This window comes from Scyliorhinus canicula, unplaced genomic scaffold (assembly GCF_902713615.1).
Source record: "Scyliorhinus canicula unplaced genomic scaffold, sScyCan1.1, whole genome shotgun sequence".
Taxonomy (NCBI): domain Eukaryota; kingdom Metazoa; phylum Chordata; class Chondrichthyes; order Carcharhiniformes; family Scyliorhinidae; genus Scyliorhinus; species Scyliorhinus canicula.
The window spans coordinates 12,788-32,714 of NW_024055726.1; positions in this window are offsets into that span (position 1 = coordinate 12,788).

Genomic DNA, 19,927 nt, shown 5'->3' on the forward strand with positions numbered 1-19,927 from the left:
TAGTATGTGCAGCAGGCAGCCTACATAAATGATTGCGATTGAACTGAAACGCGTAGGCTACTGCTGATGAGCCTGGACTCCCATCTGTGTGAAGCTGTAACTGCGCAGCAAGGCGGAAGTTCTGCGACAGTGGCGGCAACTCAGCCAGCTGTTTTGGAGGTAATGTGGCTCAATCAGGGTGACCCATCTGTCAGGGTTTGGAGTCAAAGCAGCAGGTAGGGGTCCCCAGACATGTTCAGAGACCGATTGTGGACCATTCATGAGGGAGCTTGTGGAGATGCTCTTGACAGGAATAATTTGGACTGGAGTATAACCCCCTGGCTGAAAATACTCGTGGTCCAACTGTTCACCCAGAATTAGAGCAAAGACTGAAAATTGGTTCGACCCCCAAGACACGGATCTTAGGGAGAATTAGGTGATCAGGAAGCTCATCCCAGCATACAGCAATGGAGAAAAAGAAGGGGAAAAGCCCTCCAGGGAAGAGGTACATGAAACTGCACCCAGTAGGAGAAGGAAATGGAAACAGGAGCGCAGCCGAGTCCCCGATTAGCAGCCACTATGCTATAGGTGTGGGAAGCCTGGTCACTACAAGAGAGACTGCAGAATCCCCAACAAGCAATTTGGGGAGACGGCTCCTGCAGTAATAACCCCGACTGCATCGACAGGGGAACCAGAATTAGGGATGTTTTCAATGAAAGATTTGATGTCGTTCATACAAGCTAAAGCCACACAACCCGGAGAGGTAGCTATGAAAACAGGCCAGAGCACACCAGTGACCAGATCCCGACCCCCTTACAAATGGCCTCGAACCACCCCAATTAACTGTGCCCACTAGAATATGGCCCGTGCGGTCGGCCTTGGGTCCGGATGGAAGTACAGGATGTAGCAGGAAATTACTTAGTGGACACAGGTGCCTCAAGTACCATAGTCCACACGGAAAATCCTCGAGCAACCCCTCTATCCAACGGGGTACACTACAGCCTTGCCGGATTCATGGGGAACGAGAAGGCTGGATTTCTCTCTGTCCCAGTGTTCATCGATTAGGAACACTCCAAACTCAGTGGAATTGCGGACTGATGATTTGGGGCCAGGCAGGGAAGTAGGCACCGATTTTATCGTGGCTCATTACGTCATGGTGGACCTGAGGAACCACAGTCTGTGGAGTGCAATTAACGAGGGGGAGAGAGAGAGAGATGATGATCACACAAGGGTAGCCGGGAAGGTGCTCTGTCTGCTGTGAAACCGAAGGAGTGTTATGACCTGGAGCTTTGGTTAAAACAGCCCGCAAAACCTTGCAGCGTTTGCCACCCACAAACATGACTGCGGGAGAACCACAGACTCAGATGTCAGAATAGATGGGGATGCCATGCCGATAGATACATAGATACAATGGAGACAGAGCAGGTGGACGCCTTTTGGCCCAACGAGCCTGCTCCGCTATTCATAGCGATCAAGGCTGATCATTCAACTCATTAGCCTAATCCTGCTATCTCCCCATAGCCATTGATCCCATTCTCCCCAAGTGCTATATCCTGCTGCCTCTGGAATATATTCAAAGTGTCAGCATCAAGTACTTCCTGCGGTAATGAATTCCAGAGACTCACCACTCTTTGTGTGAAGAATTGTCTCCTTATCGCTGTCCTAAATGTTTACCCTGAGTCATCAGGCTGTGACCGCTGATTCTGGACACACTCATCATTGGCAAAATCTTCCCTGCATTTACCCGGTCTAGTGCTGTCAGAATTTTATAAGTCTCTGTGAGATCCCCCCCTCATTCTTCCGAACCCCAGCGAGAATATTCCAAATCTAGTTAATCTGTCCTCATATGACAGGCCCACCATCCCAGGAATTAGGCTGGTGAATCTGCGCTGCACTTTCTCTAGAGCAAGAGCATCCTTCCTCAGGTAAGGAGAACACAACTGCACACAATTCTCCAAGTGTGGCCTCACCAAGGTCCTACACATTTGCAGCTGCAAATCCCTGCTTCTATATTCGAAGAAACTTGCATTGAAGACCAACATATCATTAGCCTCCATTACCGCCAGCCGCACCTGCATGCTTACCTTCAGCGAATGGTGCACAGGGACACCCAGGTCCCGCTGCACGCTCCCCTCTCCAATTTACAACCATTCAGATAGTATTCTGTCTTCCTGTTTTTGCTTCCAAAGTGAAAAACCGCACACATATCCAATTATACTGAATCTGCCATTGGTTTGCTCACTTGCCCAACCTGTCCAGATCTTGCTGTAGGATCCCTGAAATCTCGTCGCATTTCACCGTCCCACCTAATTTGGAATCATCTGCAAACTTTGACATGTTACATTGTGTTCCCTCATCCAAATAATTAATATATTATAAATAGCTGGGGCCACAGCTAAATCTCTGTGGTATCCCACTGGTTACTGCCTGCCACTTTGAAAAGGACCCCCACTTTTTTTCCTCTCTGCCATCCCGTTTTCTATACACCTCAAAATATTTCCCCCAATCCCATGCACTTTTTTGCACAATAATCTCTTATGCGCGACTTTGTCAAACGCCTTCTGAAAGTCCAAATATGCCACATCGACTGGCTCCCCCTTGTCGACTGGACCGGTTACCTCTTCAAATAATTCCAACAGATTTGTCAAGCATGATTGTCCCTTCTTAAATCCATGCTGACTCTGACTGATTCTGCCATTGTTTTCTGAATGTTCCGCGATAAAGGCCTTGAGAATGGATTCAAGCTTTTCCCCCCGCTGCCGATGTGATGCTCACATGTCTATACTGCCCTGCTTTCTCTCCACCCCCCTTTTGAATATTGGAGTGGCGTGAGCTACACTCTAATCTGCAGGGACAGTTCCAGAGTCTGTCGAATCCCCGATGATGACCACCAGAACAATATAACATCCCCAAAGAAGCCGAGGGCGATCTGGAAATTGCCCTAAGGTCGCTGGTCAAGCAGGTTATCCTCAGACCCAGAGCCACCCATGTTAATTCTCCACTGTGGCCAGTGTGAAATCTGCACAACTCCCGGGGGGGGGGGGGCACTGTAGATTACAGAGTCCTCAGTAAGAACATTCCTGCCTGCGCTCCAACCGTAGCCGCAGTGGCAGACTAGTTAGGGGAACTCCCAGCATCCGTGTCTGTGTTCACAGTTTTGGACATTTCAAACGGCTTCTGGTCCATCCCGATTAGTACAAATTCTCCTTTCCCTTTAAGTGGCGACAATATACCTGGAGCTCTCTCCCGCAAGGCTTTCACAACAGCACAAGCATATTTCTCCAATGTATGGCAGGCTGTCTAAAGGCGTTTAGCGAACCCCACAGGCTCATACAATATGTAGATGATGTTTTGCTGTTCATCGATAACGGTGAGGAGCACGGCTCCTTTGTAAACGAATTACTGGAGTTGCTCAGCAAAAGTGGACTGAAGGTGAACCCCAAAAATGCACAAATTAAAAAAAATATATTTTTATCTGATTTAAATAGAGTTACGGAGGTGAAATTCGTTGGGCTGACAATCAAAGCAGGAGAGAGGGCAATCGACGAGGCACCGCCGAAGGCAGTGCAGGACCTCCATGTCCCGAGCATGATCTTTTTCAGGGATCACGGGCGACTCCAGGGATTTCAAAGAGGATGCTGTCGCTGCAGCAGTCCCTCTGATCTGAAACGCGACACAAAGGAGTTGGGTGGGAATGGGATGGGCAGTGTGAAGCACAAACGAGACCTACAGAAAGCACCAGCCCAGGGAGCGATCGAGCCCATGGGGGAATTTTTCCTGGAAGTAGCGGCGAGCAGCGACAGTCTGAGTGCAGAGTTGCTCCTGGAACGACATGGCCTGTTGAGGCCAATGGTGTATTCCTCCAGGGTCCTCACAGAGGTAGAAAGGACACATTCTAACTGTGAGCGCCACTTTTTAGCCACTCACTAGGCACTGAAAAGGTTACAGGGTTTCAGCAGAATGTCCCCATCACTCTTTTGACATCCCGACCCAGATGCTGTTTGACTGTAGGATTAAGGACGGTGCTGTGAGCGGTGCGACAATCACGAGTTGGACTCTTTAGAATTTAGAACAGTACAGCACAGAACAGGCCCTTCGGCCCTCGATTTTGTGCCGAGCCATGATCACCCTACTCAAACCCACGTATCCACCCTATACCCGTAACCCAACAACCCCCCTTAACCTTACTTTTTTTAGGACACTACGGGCAATTTAGCATGGCCAATCCACCTAACCCGCACATCTTTGGACTGTGGGAGGAAACCGGAGCACCCGTAGGAAACTCACGTACACACGGGGAGGACGTGCAGACTCCGCACACACAGTGACCCAGCCGGGAATCGAACCTGGGACCCTGGAGCTGTGAAGCATTTATGCTAACCACCATGCTACCGTGCTGCCCATATGTTCTGCTCTCCCAAATGTAATTGAAGGTTAAAGGGTTCTGGCTCGCCGCCAATTTGATTAAATTTTGAGAGCTGCATCAGTGCTCAGTGGAAGGGGCATGGGACGTGGGTTTTTCCTTGTCGCAGGGTTACACCCACATGCGGGGAAATCTATGTCGATGGGTCTAGCACAGTGTCCGTGGGATCAGGCTCACGGGCTGTGGAATATGAAACCCCGAGGCAGGCAAAGTTTAGCCGTCACATCCCTAAAACTTAAGTACTCAGCAGGCGGAACTAGCGGCCGTAATGTATGTAGTCACTGATCCCGGATTTTCCCACCCCATATGCTCGGACAGCTTGTTTACCTGCACCTCCTGTTCAGAATATCTGTCTTTCTTGTCTCGCCGAGGGTACACCTCCTCGGACAGAAAGACCCGAGGAACCAAACCCCTGCGGGAAACGATGGTGACAGCAGTAGGGGAGGGTGGAGACAGGTACATGCAGAGGAGCAGAGAGATCATGGGGTCTATGTTCATAGATCTTTGAAAGTTGCCACTCAAGTGGATAGAGCTGTGAAGAAGGCCTATGGCACGAATTAGCAGAGGGATTGAATTTACGAGTCGTGAGGTGATGATGCAGCTGTACAAAACCTTGGTCAGGCCACATTTGGAGTGCTGTGTGCAGTTCTGGTCACCTCATTTTAAGAAGAATGTGGATGCTTTGAAAATGGTGAAAAGGAATTTACCAGGATGTTGCCTGGAATGGAGAGTTGGTCTTACGAGGAAAGGTTGAGGGTGTTATCCCTTTTTTCATTAGAACGGAGAAGGATGAGGGGCGACTTGATAGAGGTTTATAAGATGATCAGGGGAATAGATAGAGTAGACAGTGAGTGACTTTTTCTCCGGGTAGAGCACGCCATTACAAGGGGACATTAATTTAAGGTAAATGGTGGAAGATTATAGGGGGATGTCAGAGGTAGGTTCTTTACCCTGGAATGCACTGCTGTGGAAGTAGTGAGTCGGAAACGTTAGGGACCTTCAAGCGGCTATTGATAGGTACATGGGATTAGGGTAGAATAATGGAGTGTAGATTAACTTATTCTTAAGGGAGCACCGATAGCATGGTGGATAAGCACAATTGCTTTACCGCTCCAGGGTCCAAGTTCGATTTCGACATGGGTCACTGTCTGTGTGGAGTCTGCACAATCTCCCCGTGTATGCGTGGGTTTCCTCGGTGCTCCGGTTTCTACTCACAGGTCCAAAGATGTGCAAGTTGGGTGATTGGCCGTGCTACATTGTCCTTAGTGTCCAAAATTCTATGATTAACCTAGGACTAACGTTCAGCACAACATCGTGGTCCGAAGGGTCTGTTCTGTGCTGTATTTCTCTATCTATCTATCCATAAATGAAAGCTCACTCAAAACAGAGCGACGAGCTGAGGGAATCAGAGGGCAGATCAATTGGCTGAGGAAGGGGCAAGAACAGGTAAGGCCTGTGACCCCGATGAGGAAGGTCGGGTAGCAGCAGTCAGGGGAGAGCCTGGAGAAAAGGAAGCGCAGTGGTAGTTTTTGGTGTCTCGTGGACAAGGCCAGCCCAATGGTGTAATCCATCCAAGTTTCCCGCAGAATAAAATGGTTCTGTATTAACCAATGCAACTTGTTGGATCCCGCAAGGGCAGGAAAAGGTAAGAACGAAGTGCAGACACAAGAGCAGGGTAGTGAGGATGCTCCTGTGGATGCGGAAACCTGGAGAAAGTAGCCAACTCCAACCTCCCGAAGACAGCTCAAGTAAATTGCCACAGGGAGACAGCAGGTCCATTGATCACAGAACCAGAAGAACCAGAAGTATCACTCCTGGTGTGGGACCCCCCACCGAGAAGGAGGGGTAATAGGGCTCCCAAACCAAAGGTAGTGTGGTCTCCAGCGTTTTCAGCACCTGGCCCACGCCCCATCCCCCTTTCCCCGCCGGTCCTCACTACCCACCCCCCTTTATCCGGCCGGTCCCAACTCCCCATCCCCCTGTCCGCGGCCGGTCCTCACTCCCTATCACACTGTCCCCGGCTGGTCCCCACCTCACCCTCTTGTCCGCGGCCGGTCACCACTCCCCCACCCCCCTGTCCGCGGCCGGTCCCCACCGCACCAACCTGCCCCCGGCCAGTCCTCACTCACTATCACCCTGTTCCCGGCCGGTCCCCACTCCCTATCACCCTGTCCCCAGCCGGTCTCCACTCCCCACGCTCCTGTATCCGGCCGGTCCCCACTCCCCATCCCCCTGTCCCCGGCCGGTTCTCACTCCCCATCCCCTGTCCCCAGCCGGTCCCCAATCCCCACCCCCTGTCCCAGCCGGTCCCCCTCCCTATCACCTGTCCCCGGCCGGTCCCCACTCCCCCCCCCCCTGTATCCGGCCGGCCCTCACTCCCTATCACACTGTCACCGGCCGGTCCCCACCCCACCCCCCTGTATCCGGCCGGTCCCCACTCCCCATCCCCCTGTCCCCGGCAGGTCCCCACCACACGCCCCTGTATCTGGCCGGTCCCCACTCCCCATCTCGCTGTCCCCGGCAGGACCCCACTCCCCACCCCCCTGTATCCGGCCGGTCCTCACTCCCCATCCCCCTGTCCCCAGCCGGTACCCACTCCCCACCCCCCTGTATCCGGCCGGCCCTCGCTCCCTATCACACTGTCACCGGCAGGTCCGCACCCCACCCCCCTGTATCCGGCCGGTCCCCACTCCCCATACCTCTGTCCCCGGCAGGTCCCCACTCCCCACCCCCCCCTTTATCCGGCCGGTCCTCACTCCCCATCCCCCTGTCCCCAGCCGGTCCCCACTCCCTATCTTCCTGTACCCGGCCGGTCCCCACTCCCCATCTCCCTGTCCCCGGCAGGTCCCCACTCCCCACTCCCTGTATCCGGCCGGTCCTCACTCCTCATCCCCCTGTTCCCAGCCGGTCCCCACTCCCCACCCTCTGTATCCGGCCGGTCCCCACTCCCCATCTCCCTGTCCCCGGCAGGTCCCCACTCCCCATGCCCCTTTCCAAGGTCGGTCCCCACACCCCATCCCCCTGTCCCCGCCGATCCTCACTCCCTATCACCCTGTCCCCGGCCGGTCCCCACTCCAAACCCCCCTGTATCCGGCCGGTCCCCACTCCCCATCCTCCTCTCCACGGACGGTCCTCACTCCCTATCTCCCTGTACCCGGCCAGTCCCCACTGCCCATCAGCCTGTCCCCGGTCGGTCACCACTGCACACACCCCCATCCCCGACCGGACGCCTCCCCATTCCACTGTCCCCGGATGGTCCCCCCCCTCCTCCGGTCCCGACCGGTTCCCCATCCCACATCCCCATCTCCTCCGTCATCGGCCGGTACCCCCTCTCCCCCATCATCCAATCCCGAACCCCACATCACCAACCCCCGTCCCCGGCCGGCGCCCCTGCGCCCTGCACACCACACCCCTGCCTGACACTCTCCTGCCCTCTTCAGTCCTGCACTCCTCAACCCTGGCCGCCACACCACTGCCTTCAACATCCTTGCCCTCCACAACCCTGCCCCAGAGCCCTGCGCTCCGCACCCCTGCCATCCGCACCCTGCCTCCACACACCAGCCCTCCACACCCCTGCCCTTCACACCTCTGCCATCAACACCCCTGCCCTCCACACACCTGCCCTCCGCACCCTACACTCCACAGCCCCGCATTCCACCCCCTACCCCACACACCCCTGACTGCCGGTGCCCGTTCACCATGGGGGTCCTCTGGCCCTGGAGAATCACTGCTTCAAGGGGTCCCATTGGTTCGCACTGCATGTGCCACTGTGACATCCCACGGCCCCCATTCGGCTCCCTACTGCCTGGGCAACTATGTGTGTTGCCTTGGATGGATTGTGTGCTGCGCACCCCTGGGTGGCTGCCGTTTGGAGGCGAGAGATAAGTAGTGTAGGCTGGTGAGGTGGGCTGTGGGGGTGGATGATGTGGCGCTGGGTGTAGTCCACACCCAGGCAGCCATGCCAGTGACCACCTGACAGAAATCCCTGACAGTAACCACCTTACAGAAATCCCTGCCAGTGACCACCTTACAGAAATCACTGTCAGTGATCACCTTACAGAAATCCCTGCCAGTGAGCACCTTGCAGTAATCCTTGCCAGTGATAACCTGACAGAAATCAATGATATCACTGCCAGTGACGCTGCCCCAGCTCGCCCTGCCAGTGCCCCTCCCCCCAGCCAGCCCTGTCAGTGCCCCTCCCCCCCCACCCCCCCCCAGCAAGCCTTCCACTGATTTCCCAACCTGGCCTGTCATTATCCGCCTAGGCTGCCCTGTTGGCGATTCGCCAGCTTGCCCTGCCAGTGCCTCCCCCAGCCTGCCTTCCACTGATTCCACAACCTGCCCTGTCATTGTCCGCCTAGCCTGCCCTGTTAGTGATTCCTCAGCCTGCCCTGCCAGTACCTTGCCCAGCCTGCCCTTCCAGTGCTCCAGGAAGCCATGCGTGTGCCCCTCATCTCCCCTACCCCAAGTCTGCCCATCCAGTGGCCCCTCCTCATCACCTTCCAGGTTAAGCAGCGTTTTACTTTCCCCTCTTTCAATTTGGTCGATTATTTTCGCTGCTCCCAATGTGGTCTCCTCTATATCGGAGAGATGAAACGCACACTAACTTGATATAGTTTTGCGAAGACGCCAAAAATATGATTGATGCAGGGAGGGCAGTGGTTGTTGTCTGTTTGGTCTTCAGTAAATCCTGAGACAAGGCCAGACAGGTGAAGTCACACGGCATTAGACGTGAGCTGGCAAGATGGATAAAGAACTGGATAGGTCATAGAAGGCAGACAGTAGCAATGGAAGTGTGCTTTTCTGATTGCAGGGTGTGACTTATGGTGTTCCGCAGGGATCAGTGCTGCGACCTTTGCTGTTCGTAGTATGTATGATGTGGAGATGCCGATGTTGGACTGGGATGAGAACAGTAAGAAATCTTACAACACCATATTAAACTCCAACATGTTTGTTTCAAACATTAGCTTTCAGAGCACTGCTCCTTCCTCAGGTAGTATATATGAATGATGTGCAGGAAAATGTAACTGGTCTGATTAGTACGTTTGCAGACGTCACAAACTTTGGTGGAATTGCGGATAGCGATGAGGACTATCAGAGGATACAGCAGGATTTATATCGGTTGGAGACTTGGCCCAAGAGATGGCAGATGGAGTTTATCCGGACAAATGTGAAGTAATGCATTTTGGAAGGTCTAATACAGGTAGGGAATATACAGTGGATGGTAGAACACTCAAGAGTATTGACAGTCAGAGATATCCATGTTGACAGGTACACAGGTCACTGAAAGGGGCAACACAGATGGAGAAGGTAGTCAAGAAAGTATAATGCATGCTTGCCTTCACTGGCCGGGGAATTGAGTATAAGAATTGGCAAGTTGCAGCTGTATAGAACCTTAGTTAGGCCACACTTGGAGTATAGTGTTAAATTCTGGTCGCCACACTACCAGAAGTATGTGGAGGCTTTAGGGAGGGTGCAGAAGAGATTTACAAGGATGTTGCCTGGTATGGATGGAATTAGCTATGATGAGCGTTTGAATAAACGCGGTTTGTTCTCACTGGAACGACCGATGTTGAGGGGCGACCTGATAGAGATCTACCAAATTATGTGGCAGAGACAGAGTGAATAGTCAGAGGCTTTTCCTCAGGGTAGAGGGTTCAATTACTCGGGGTATAGGTTTAATGCGCGAGGGGCAAGGTTTAAAGGAGATGTACGAGGTAAGATTTTTTTTAAAAGAGGGTAGTGAGTGCCTGGAACTCGCTGCCAGAGGAGGTTGTGGATGCAGGTACGATAGTGACTTTTAAGGCGCATCTTGACAAATACATTAATGGGATAGGAATAGAGGGATACGGACCCAGGCAGTGCAGAACATTTCAGTTTAGACGCGCACAATGGTGGGCACAGGCTTGGAGGGCAGTAGGGCCTGTTGCTGTGCTGTACTGTTCTTTATTCTTTGTTTACAGATGCTGCCAGACCTGCTGAGATTTTTCAAAATGTTCTCTTTGCGTTCAGACTCCATCATCCGCAATAAGTTGCATTTATCCAGTGCCCAGCCTAGGTCGGACCTGCCACTGCCCCCAACCTCACAGCTAGCACCGGGTGACACGCCCCCACCCCAGGCAACGCTTTCTGTAAACTCCAGCCAGCCATGCATTGCCACCGCCTCCCCAATAATCCCTGCCAGTGCCTCCCTCAATGAACCCTCCCTGTGAACTTCCAGCCACTGCCTCCACCAGCCATCCCTCCCAGTATCCACCAAACCAGCCCTGCCAGTGGCCCCCTCTCAGTGAAAGCCGAGCTCTGCCAGTGGCCCCTCTCAGTGAAGCCCCCCTACCGTGCCAGTGGCCCCTTCACAGTGAACCCCCCCAGCTATGCCATTGCCCCCTTCTGAGTGAAACCCCTCAGCCCTGCCAGTGTCCGCTCTCAGTGCAACCCATCAGCCCTGACAGTGCCCCTCTCAGTGAAACCCCTCAGCCCAGCCAGTGCCTCCTCTCAATGACACCCCTCAGCCATGCCAGTGCCTCCTCTCAATGAAACTCCTCAGCCATGCCTGTGACCTCCCAACCCTGCCAGTGCCTCCCCTGTAGCCCTGCCTGTGCCATCCCAGTCAGCCCTGGCGTTCCTCCCCAGGCAGCCCTGCCAGTGCCCCCCTGGCAGCTCTTCCAGTGCCCCTCCAAGCAGCTCTGCCAGTGCCTCCCCAGGCAGCCCTGCAAGTGCTTCCCCAGACCGCCCTGCCAGTGCCCCAGGCACCTCTGCCAGTCCCTCACCAGGCATCACTGCCTCACGTGGCAGCACTGCCAGTGCCCACAAGGCAGCCCTGCTCGTGCCTCCCCCACAGGCAGCCCTGCCAGTGCCCCCCCCTTCCCAGGCAGCTCAGCCAGTGCCTCCCCCCAAGCAGCTCTGCCAGTGCACCTCGAAGCCAATGGTCGTTCCTCTGCAAGTCCCACCTCCTCTAAATTTGAAAGTCGATTCCCTGGTTGGCTCATCCAGCTGTGCTTCAGTGGTTCCTGCTCCTCATTGGCTGCACGGTGTAGCAAGCAGCTCGAATGATCTCAGATTGTCTAACACGACTTTCTGGCTTCAGATGGAGCTCCTGATTGGCTGACGGGCTGTCAGTCAGTTTTATTTATTGATAATTTAATAATTGATTCACCGGATATTTCACCGCGATCTTGATCTGCTCCCTGAAACTGGACTGAGTCACCACATAAATAAATGTGTTTGTGCAGCAATTTAAATCTCGCAGCATCCATCCGACTTGTTGTAAATTATATTGAGGAAGGGTGAGGTTATATAATCCTCTCAAATCCAAGTAGAAAAATTTAATAACAGACACAGTCCAGAGGAGAATGAAAGTTCCAGAGATGCTGAAGAGTAAAATCATTGACTTCCTTCTGCTCTCCATCTCTGGGTCAATGCGATTGTCTCCCTGACTCTGAACCCTCAGTGCCTTCCGGACTCGACTGGCGAGTAAAATATGTCTGACTGTCAGAGCGTTGATCAACAGGATTGAGAAGAACGGGACCAATGGGGTTAAAACACGAGAAAACCAGTTATAGAAAACCCATCCGGGGTCAGTGAAAACGCTGCTCTTTGTCCGACAGTCCCACTGGACATTGTCGATTATCTTTCCAGGTTTATTTGTAAAGTACCGGGGGATGTTTTTTAAACAGGCGAGGAGGCCGGTTGCTGATAGGACCACAGTCGCAGTTTTCCCGGTGCAATATTTAGTTTTCAGTTTCTGGCAGCGAATGACAACAAATCGATCAAAGGTGAAAGTGAGGGTGAACCAGACAGAACAGTCCGCGGCTGCGGACATCAGGACAGAATTAACACTACACACAGGCGTGAGTTCCAGGAAATTCCGGGGGAAATAATAATATTCGATTCTGCTCAGTATGGGACGAGTGATAATAAACAGCAGATCAGCCGTTGCCATGGCCACCAGGTAGCGAGTTGTGCAGCTGGAGAGACCACACTTCCCCCGACAGAGAATCACAATTCCCAGTAAGTTAACTATCAGAGAGAGAAGGGAGAAGAACCTGGAAATTACTGATTAACCATTCTCATTGTCTGAACCAGGACAGGATTTAAGCATCAATAAAATGGGCAGTGGGTGGGTAGCGGTGTTGCGAGAGGAGTGGACACCGAGGTTAACTTTGCAGAGAGGAAAGTAGCAAATGTAATCCACGTGTTTAAATTGGGGAAGGGGGACAAGTGTGAATTGCAGCCCTGTCAGTTTGATGACAATGGTTGGAATATGTTAATAATTCAGACACCTTTGGGAGATGTTACAGTTATTATTGCGTCTGATTCACAGGATTCACTCAGACTGGCCAGGTTTCCCATACCGGATGCAAATATGCCAGAAAATTCCAAAATTCATCACTCACCTGAGGAAGGAGTTACGCTTCAAAAGCTAATGATTCCAAACAAACCTGTTGGGCTTTAATCTGGTTTTGTAAGAATTCTTTCTATTCCCTAGATTGTCATCCCTCCTCTCTCCCAATTCTTGGATCACACCCCGTATTGGACCGTTCCCTTATCTGGATTGCCGATGGAGTTCGACACCACGCCTGGAGTATTCGAATCTTCCATGATCAATGGGAAAAGTAAAATAAGCGGCGGACCTTCCCAGTACAGAATCATGGGACGAATTGAGCTTGTCCTGTCTCCAGAACATTCCCAGGTTCAGTCATTCGTAAAGCGAACTCACCCAGGAATACTCCATTGTCATGTTCCTAATATCCCCAGACACGATTCCCAGGAATACATCATCTCCCAGTTTGGAAACAACCCCTGACAGCAGTAGAATAGACAGCAAGCTGGAGACACACATCGAGAACAGAGAGTGGAGTTAAAGGGATTTAGTTTGATTGGCGGAAGCTGGGAAGTGGTGTTCCACAAGGATCAGAACTGGGATCACTCTTTTCACTATTTATATCAACAATATGGAAACGGGAAGAATAATGATGGTTGCAGAAGTTACAGACAAAACCAATTGAGAGTTGCACTGAATACAGAGGACGTATACAACTAAATACAGTCACACATTCTATCAATTATTAACTTGCAAAGTGGGTGTTTCAATGGGAAACTAATTTCCCGACAGCTCCGTGTCCTCTGATGCATTTTGATCAGCAGTCACACCTTGACTCACAATCACGCCTTGGAGAATAAATGTCTGAATGGATTGGTGGGGTTTCTGTGTTCCGGTGAATAGATTTTCAAACCGGTTTAAACAACACCACCGTTTTAATACACGCATAAAAATTGAATATTTTTGACTGGAAATCCCTCAGGGCTCGGGGTCCGGATGGTAAGGAATTTGATAAGTGTGTCCATGAAGGTTTACTGGAGTAATATGTGGATTGTCCGACGAGAGAGGGGGCTATATTGGACCCAGTACGAGAGAACGAGCCCAGCCAGGTCATCAACGTTGTAATGGATATAATGTGGCGAACAGTGACCACAATTCCATAAGCTTTCGGATATTCATGAAAAAGGACGTGTTGTCCTCGGGTTAAGGTGCTAAATTGGGGGAAGGCTGACTCCAACCAGATTTGGCAGGATTTGGAGTCTGTTGTATGGGTGAGGCTGTTTGATGCTACGTCCACATTTGACATGCGGGAGCCTATTAAGCAGCAGTTTGAAAGAGTGCAGGTCAGACGTATCCCGGTAAAAAGGACGGGCAGAAAAGGCAGGTTTCAGGAACCATAGATAGAACATAGAACATTACAGCGCAGTATAGGCCCTTCGGCCCTCGATGTTGCGCCGTCCTGTGAAACCGTTATAAGGTTCCTCTACACTATTCCCGTATCGTCCATATGCCTATCCAATGACCATTTGAATATGTTTAGTGTTGGCGAGTCCACTACTTTTGCAGGCAGGGCATTCCACGCCCTTACTACACTCGGAGTAAAGAACCTACCTCTGACATCTGTCCTATATCTATCTTCCCTCAATTTAAAGCTATGTCCCCTCGTGCTGGACATCACCATCCGAGGAAGAAGGTTCTCGATGTCCACCCTATCTAATCCTCTGCTCATCTTGTATACCTCAATTAAGTCCTCTTAACCTTCGTCTCTCCAATGAAAACAGCCTCAAGTCCTTCAGCCATTCCTCATATGATCTTCCCTCCATACCAGGCAACATTCTTGTAAATCTCCTCTCTTCCCTTTCCAATGCTTTCACATCTTTCCTATAATGCGGCGACCAGAACTGCACACAATACTTCAAATGCGGCCACACCAGAGTTTTCTACAACTGCAACGTGACCTCGTGGCTCCGAAACTCAATTCCTCTACCAATAAAAGCTAACACACCATACGCCTTCTTAACGATCCTCTCAACCTGGGTGGCAACTTTCAGCTATCTATGGATATGGACACCGAGATCTATCTGCCCGTCCACACTACCAAGAATCTTACCATTAGCCCAGTACTCTGTCTTCCTGTTATTCCTTCCAAAATGAATCACCTCACACTTTTCTGCATTAAACTCCATTTGCCACCTGTCAGCCCAGCTCTGCAGCTTATCTATGTCCCTCTGTAACTTGTAACATCCTTCTGCACTGTCCACAACTCCACCGACTTTAGTGCCATATGCAAATTTACACACCCATTCTTCTACGCCCTCCTCCAGGTCATTTATAAAAATGACAAAAAGCAGCGGCCCAAAAACAGATCCTTGTGGCACGCCACTAGTAACTGGCCATAAGTCAGAGCATTTCCCATCAACCACCACCTTTTGTCTATCATCTAGCCAATTTCTGATCCAAACTGCTAAATCACCCTGAATGCCATGCCTCTGTATTTTCTGCAATAGAGTACCGGTGGGAACCTTATCAAACGGTTTACTGAAATCCATATACACCACATAAATTGCTTTACCCTCATCCACCTGTTTGGTCACCTTCTCGAAGAAAACGGTAAGGTTTGTAAGGCACGACATACCCTTCACAAAACCATGTTGACTATCTCTCATCAAATTATTCCTTTCCAGATGATTATACATCCCACCTCTTATAAACCTTTCCAAGACTTTTCCCACAACAGAATTAAGGCTCATCTGTCTCATCTTGTACAAGGGGACAACATTTGCTATCCTCCAGTCATCTGGCACTATTCCTGTAGATAAAGATGACTTAAAGATCAAAGCCAAAGGCTCAGTAATCTCCTCCCTAGCTTCCCAGAGAATCCTAGGATAAATCCCAACCGGCCCAGGGGACTTATCTATTTTCACACTTTCCAGAATCGGTAACACCTCCCCCTTATGTACCTCAAGCCTTTCTAGTCTAGTAGCCTGTATCTCAGTATTCTCCTCGACAACTTTGGCTTTTTCCTGTGTGAATACATACGAAAAATACTGATTTAGCACATTTCCTATCTCCTCGGACTTCACGCACATCTTCCCACTACTGTCCTTGACTTGCCCTACTCTTACCTCAGTGATTTTTTTATTCCTGACATACCTATAGAAAGTTTTAGGGTTATCCTTGATCCTATCTGCCAAAGACCTTTCGTGTCCTCGCTTGGCTCTTCTTAGCTCTGTCTTTTGAGCCATCCTAGCTAACTTATAACTCTCAAACGACCCAACTGAACCATCACGTCTCATCTTCACATAAGACTCCTTCTTCCTCTTGACAAGTATTTCAACTGCTTTAGCAACCCATGGTTCCCTCGCTCGAACACTTCCTCCCTGCCTAACGGGTACATACTCATCAAAGACACGCAGTAGCTGTTCTTTGAACATGCTCCACATTTCCATTGTGTCCATCCCCTGCAGTTTTCCCTGTCCAGCCGATGCATCCTAAGTCTTGCCTCATCGCATCAAAATTGCCTGTCCCCCAGCAATAACTCTTGTCCTGCGGTGTATACCTATCCCTTTCCATCGCTAAAGTAAACGTAATCGAATTGTGGTCACTATCACAAAAATGCTCACCCCTCTCCAAATCTAACACCTGTCCTGGTTTATTACCCAGTACCATATCCAATACGTCCTCGCCTCTTGTTGGCCTATTTACATGCTGCATCAGGAAACCCTCCTGCACACATTGGACAAAAACGGACCCATCTGAAGTACTCGAACTATAGTGCTTCCAATCAATATTTGGAAAGTTAAAGCCCACATAACAACTATCCTGTTATTTTCGCTCCTATCCAGAATCACATTTGCAATCCTTTCCTCTACATCTCTGGAACTTTTCGGAGGCCTATAGAAAAGCAATAACAGGGTGACCTCTCCTTTCCTGTTTCTTAACTCAGCCCATACTACCTCGGTATTCGAGTCCTCATCAAATGTCCTCTCAGCCACCGTAATACTGTCCTTGACTAACAATGCCAACCCTCCCTCTCTCTTACCACCTTCCCTGAGCTTACTGAAATATCTAAACCCCGGCACCTGCAACAACCATTCCTCGCCCTGCTCTATCCATGTCTCCGAAATGGCCACAACATCAAAATTCCAGGTACTAACACATGCAGTAAGCTCACCCACCTTATTCCGGATGCTCCTGGCATTGACGTAGACGCACTTTAAACACCTTCCTTCCTGCCGGTCCACTCCTGCAACTTTGAAACCTTACTCATGACCTCACGACTCTCAGCTTCTTGTGGACTGGAGCAACAATTCAGGTTCCCAATCCCCTGCTGAACCAGTTTAAACCCTCCCGAAGAGCATTAGCACACCTTCCCTCCAGGATATTGTACCCCTCTGGTCCAGGTGCAGACCTGCCCGTTTGTAGAGGTCCAACCTACCCTCGAGTGAGCCCCAATTGCCCAGAAATCTGAAACCCTCCCTTCTGCACCATCCATGCAGCCGCGTGTTCAACAGCTCTCTCTCCATATTCCTCAATTAACTAGCAAGTGCCACGGGTAACAACCCAGAGATAATTTGTCCTGGATCTAAATTTCCACCCTAGCTCCCTGAATTCCTGCCTTACATCCCTATCCCTTTTCCTACCTATGTCGTTGGTACCTCTGTGGACCACGACTTGGGTCTGCTCACACTCTCCTTTAAGGATCCCGAAAACACGATCCGAGACATCGCGGACCCTGGCACCTGGGAGGCAACACACCAACCGCGAGTCTCTCTCGTTCCCACAGAATCTCCTATCTATCCCCCTAACTATGGAGTCTCCAATGACTAATGTTCTATTCCTTCCCACTCTTCCCTTCTGAGCAACAGGGACAGACTCTGTGCCAGAGACCTGTACCCCATGGCTGACCCCTGGTAAGTATCCAACAGTATCCAAAGCGGTATGCCTGTTACTTAGGGGAACGACCACAGGGGATCCCTGTACTGACTGCTTACCCCCATCGCCTCTCACCGTCACCCATATATCTTTATTCTTTGGCGTAACTACCTCCCTGAAGCTTCTATCTATGACCCCCTCTGCCTCCCGAATGATCCGAAGTACATCCTGCTCCAGCTCCAGTTCCCTAACACGGCTTTTGAGGAGCTGGAGTTGGGTGAACTTCCCACAGATGAAATAAGCAGGGACACTGACGGCGTCCCTCACCTCAAACGTTCTGCAGGAGGAGTACTGTACTGCCTTCCTTGCCATCCCCTCTAGATAAAAAACAAGAAAAATAAAGAAAGAGCTTACCTTATATTCCCTCAAACCCTTAGGTTAGAGGAGTTGAAAGGGTGGGGGACACTGCAAGTCTACTGTCTCGGGTTTAGCAACCGCCCGACTTGTTACAGGCACTCACCTTCCTGACAGGCCCCTGCTCCCACCGGAAATCCGGAGGCTGCTGCCGCTGAAAAGTTAGCAAACTTAAAGGCACTCAATCACCTTCCTGACAGGCCCCTGGTCCAGCCGAAAATCCGGAGGCTGCTCCTGCTGAAAGGTAAGCAAATTTAAAGGTACTCACTCACTTTCACGACAGGCCCCTGCACCCGCTTCCCAACGACCGTGGTTGGATTTTTTTTGATTAGAGGAGGGGGTAGGGGGGAAACACTGAGGAAGTGTTTCGGGTTTAACTGTCACGTGACAACAGCCTCTCCACAAACCACCTTCAAATTAGGCTGACGGCGCTGCATGTATGCAAATCTCCCAGGAACAGCCAATCAGTAGCTCTGCTCTGCTGCCCTCTGCTGGATGACCATGGATATTGAGAATATTGTCAATAAACAAAAAGACGGATACGTGTGTACAGGCAATTACAAATAGATAAAGCACCAGGAATACAAGGAAAGTAGAAATGAGCTCAAGCAGAGAGTAAGGACGGAAAAACGGGGTAATGAAATGTCCTTGGAGAGCAGGATTAAGGTGAATCCCAAGGCATTGTATGCGTATATTAGAAACAAGTGGGTAGCTGGAGAAAGAGTTGGCCCACTCTGTGACAAAGGAGGGAAATTATGTATTGAATCAGAGGAAGTTGGTGAGGGCGTCGTTGAGTATTTTTCATCGATATTCACAAAGGAGAGGGACATATTTATTTCGTGGTACCTCAGAGGGATGCGTCATCACTTTAGAATAGATCGTTATTACGAGGGAGGAAGAGTTAGTTGTGTTAAAAAGCATTAAGTTAGACACATCCTCAGGGCCAGATGGCATCTATCCCATATTTTTGAGGTCGGAAAGAGGAGAATTCACTGGGCCTCTGACAGAAATCTTTGTGGCCTCATTGGCCAGTTGTGATATTCCAGAGGATTGGAGGATAGCGAATCTGGTGCCGGTATTTAAGAAGGTTGCATGGAGAATCTGGGTCATTAGAGGCCAGTGAGCTTGAGGTCATTGATAGTGAAGTTGTTAGAAAAGATTCTCAAAGATGCTTTGGGGCAGCGGGGTAGCATGGTGGTTAGCATAAATGCATTATGCATTATGCAAATTAGCATAAATGCTTCACAGCTCCAGGGTCCCAGGTTCGATTCCCGGCTGGGTCACTGTCTGTGTGGAGTCTGCACGTCCTCCCCCTGTGTGCGTGGGTTTCCTCCGGGTGCTCCGGTTTCCTCCCACAGTCCAAAGATGTGCGGGTTAGGTGGATTAGCCATGCTAAATTGCCCGTAGTGTCCTAATAAAAGTAAGGTTCAGGGGGGGGGGGGGTTGTTGGGTTACGGGTATAGGGTGGATACGTGGGTTTGAGTAGGGTGATCATGGCTCGGCACAACATTCAGGGCCGAAGGGCCTGTTCTGTGCTGTACTGTTCTATGTTCTATGTTCTATAGGAGCAATGCACATTTGGAAGTGAATGGTCTGATTCGCGACAGACAGCTTGGTTTTGTATGAGGAACGCAATGTCTCACTAATTTAATGGAATGTTTTGAGGAGGTGACAAAAATATTGACGAGGGTAGGGCTGTTGGTGTTGTCAACATGTACGTTAGTAAAGCATTTGACAAAGTTCCTCATGGCGTGCTGGTGCTAAAGGTTGGATCACATGGGGTCGTCGGTGAACTAGCTGGATGGATCAAGAACTGGCTTGGCCATGGGGGACAGAGGGTAGCAATGGAATCGTATTTTTCTGAATGGAGGTCTGTAACTAGTGATGTTCCGCAGCGATCAGTGCTGGGATCTCTG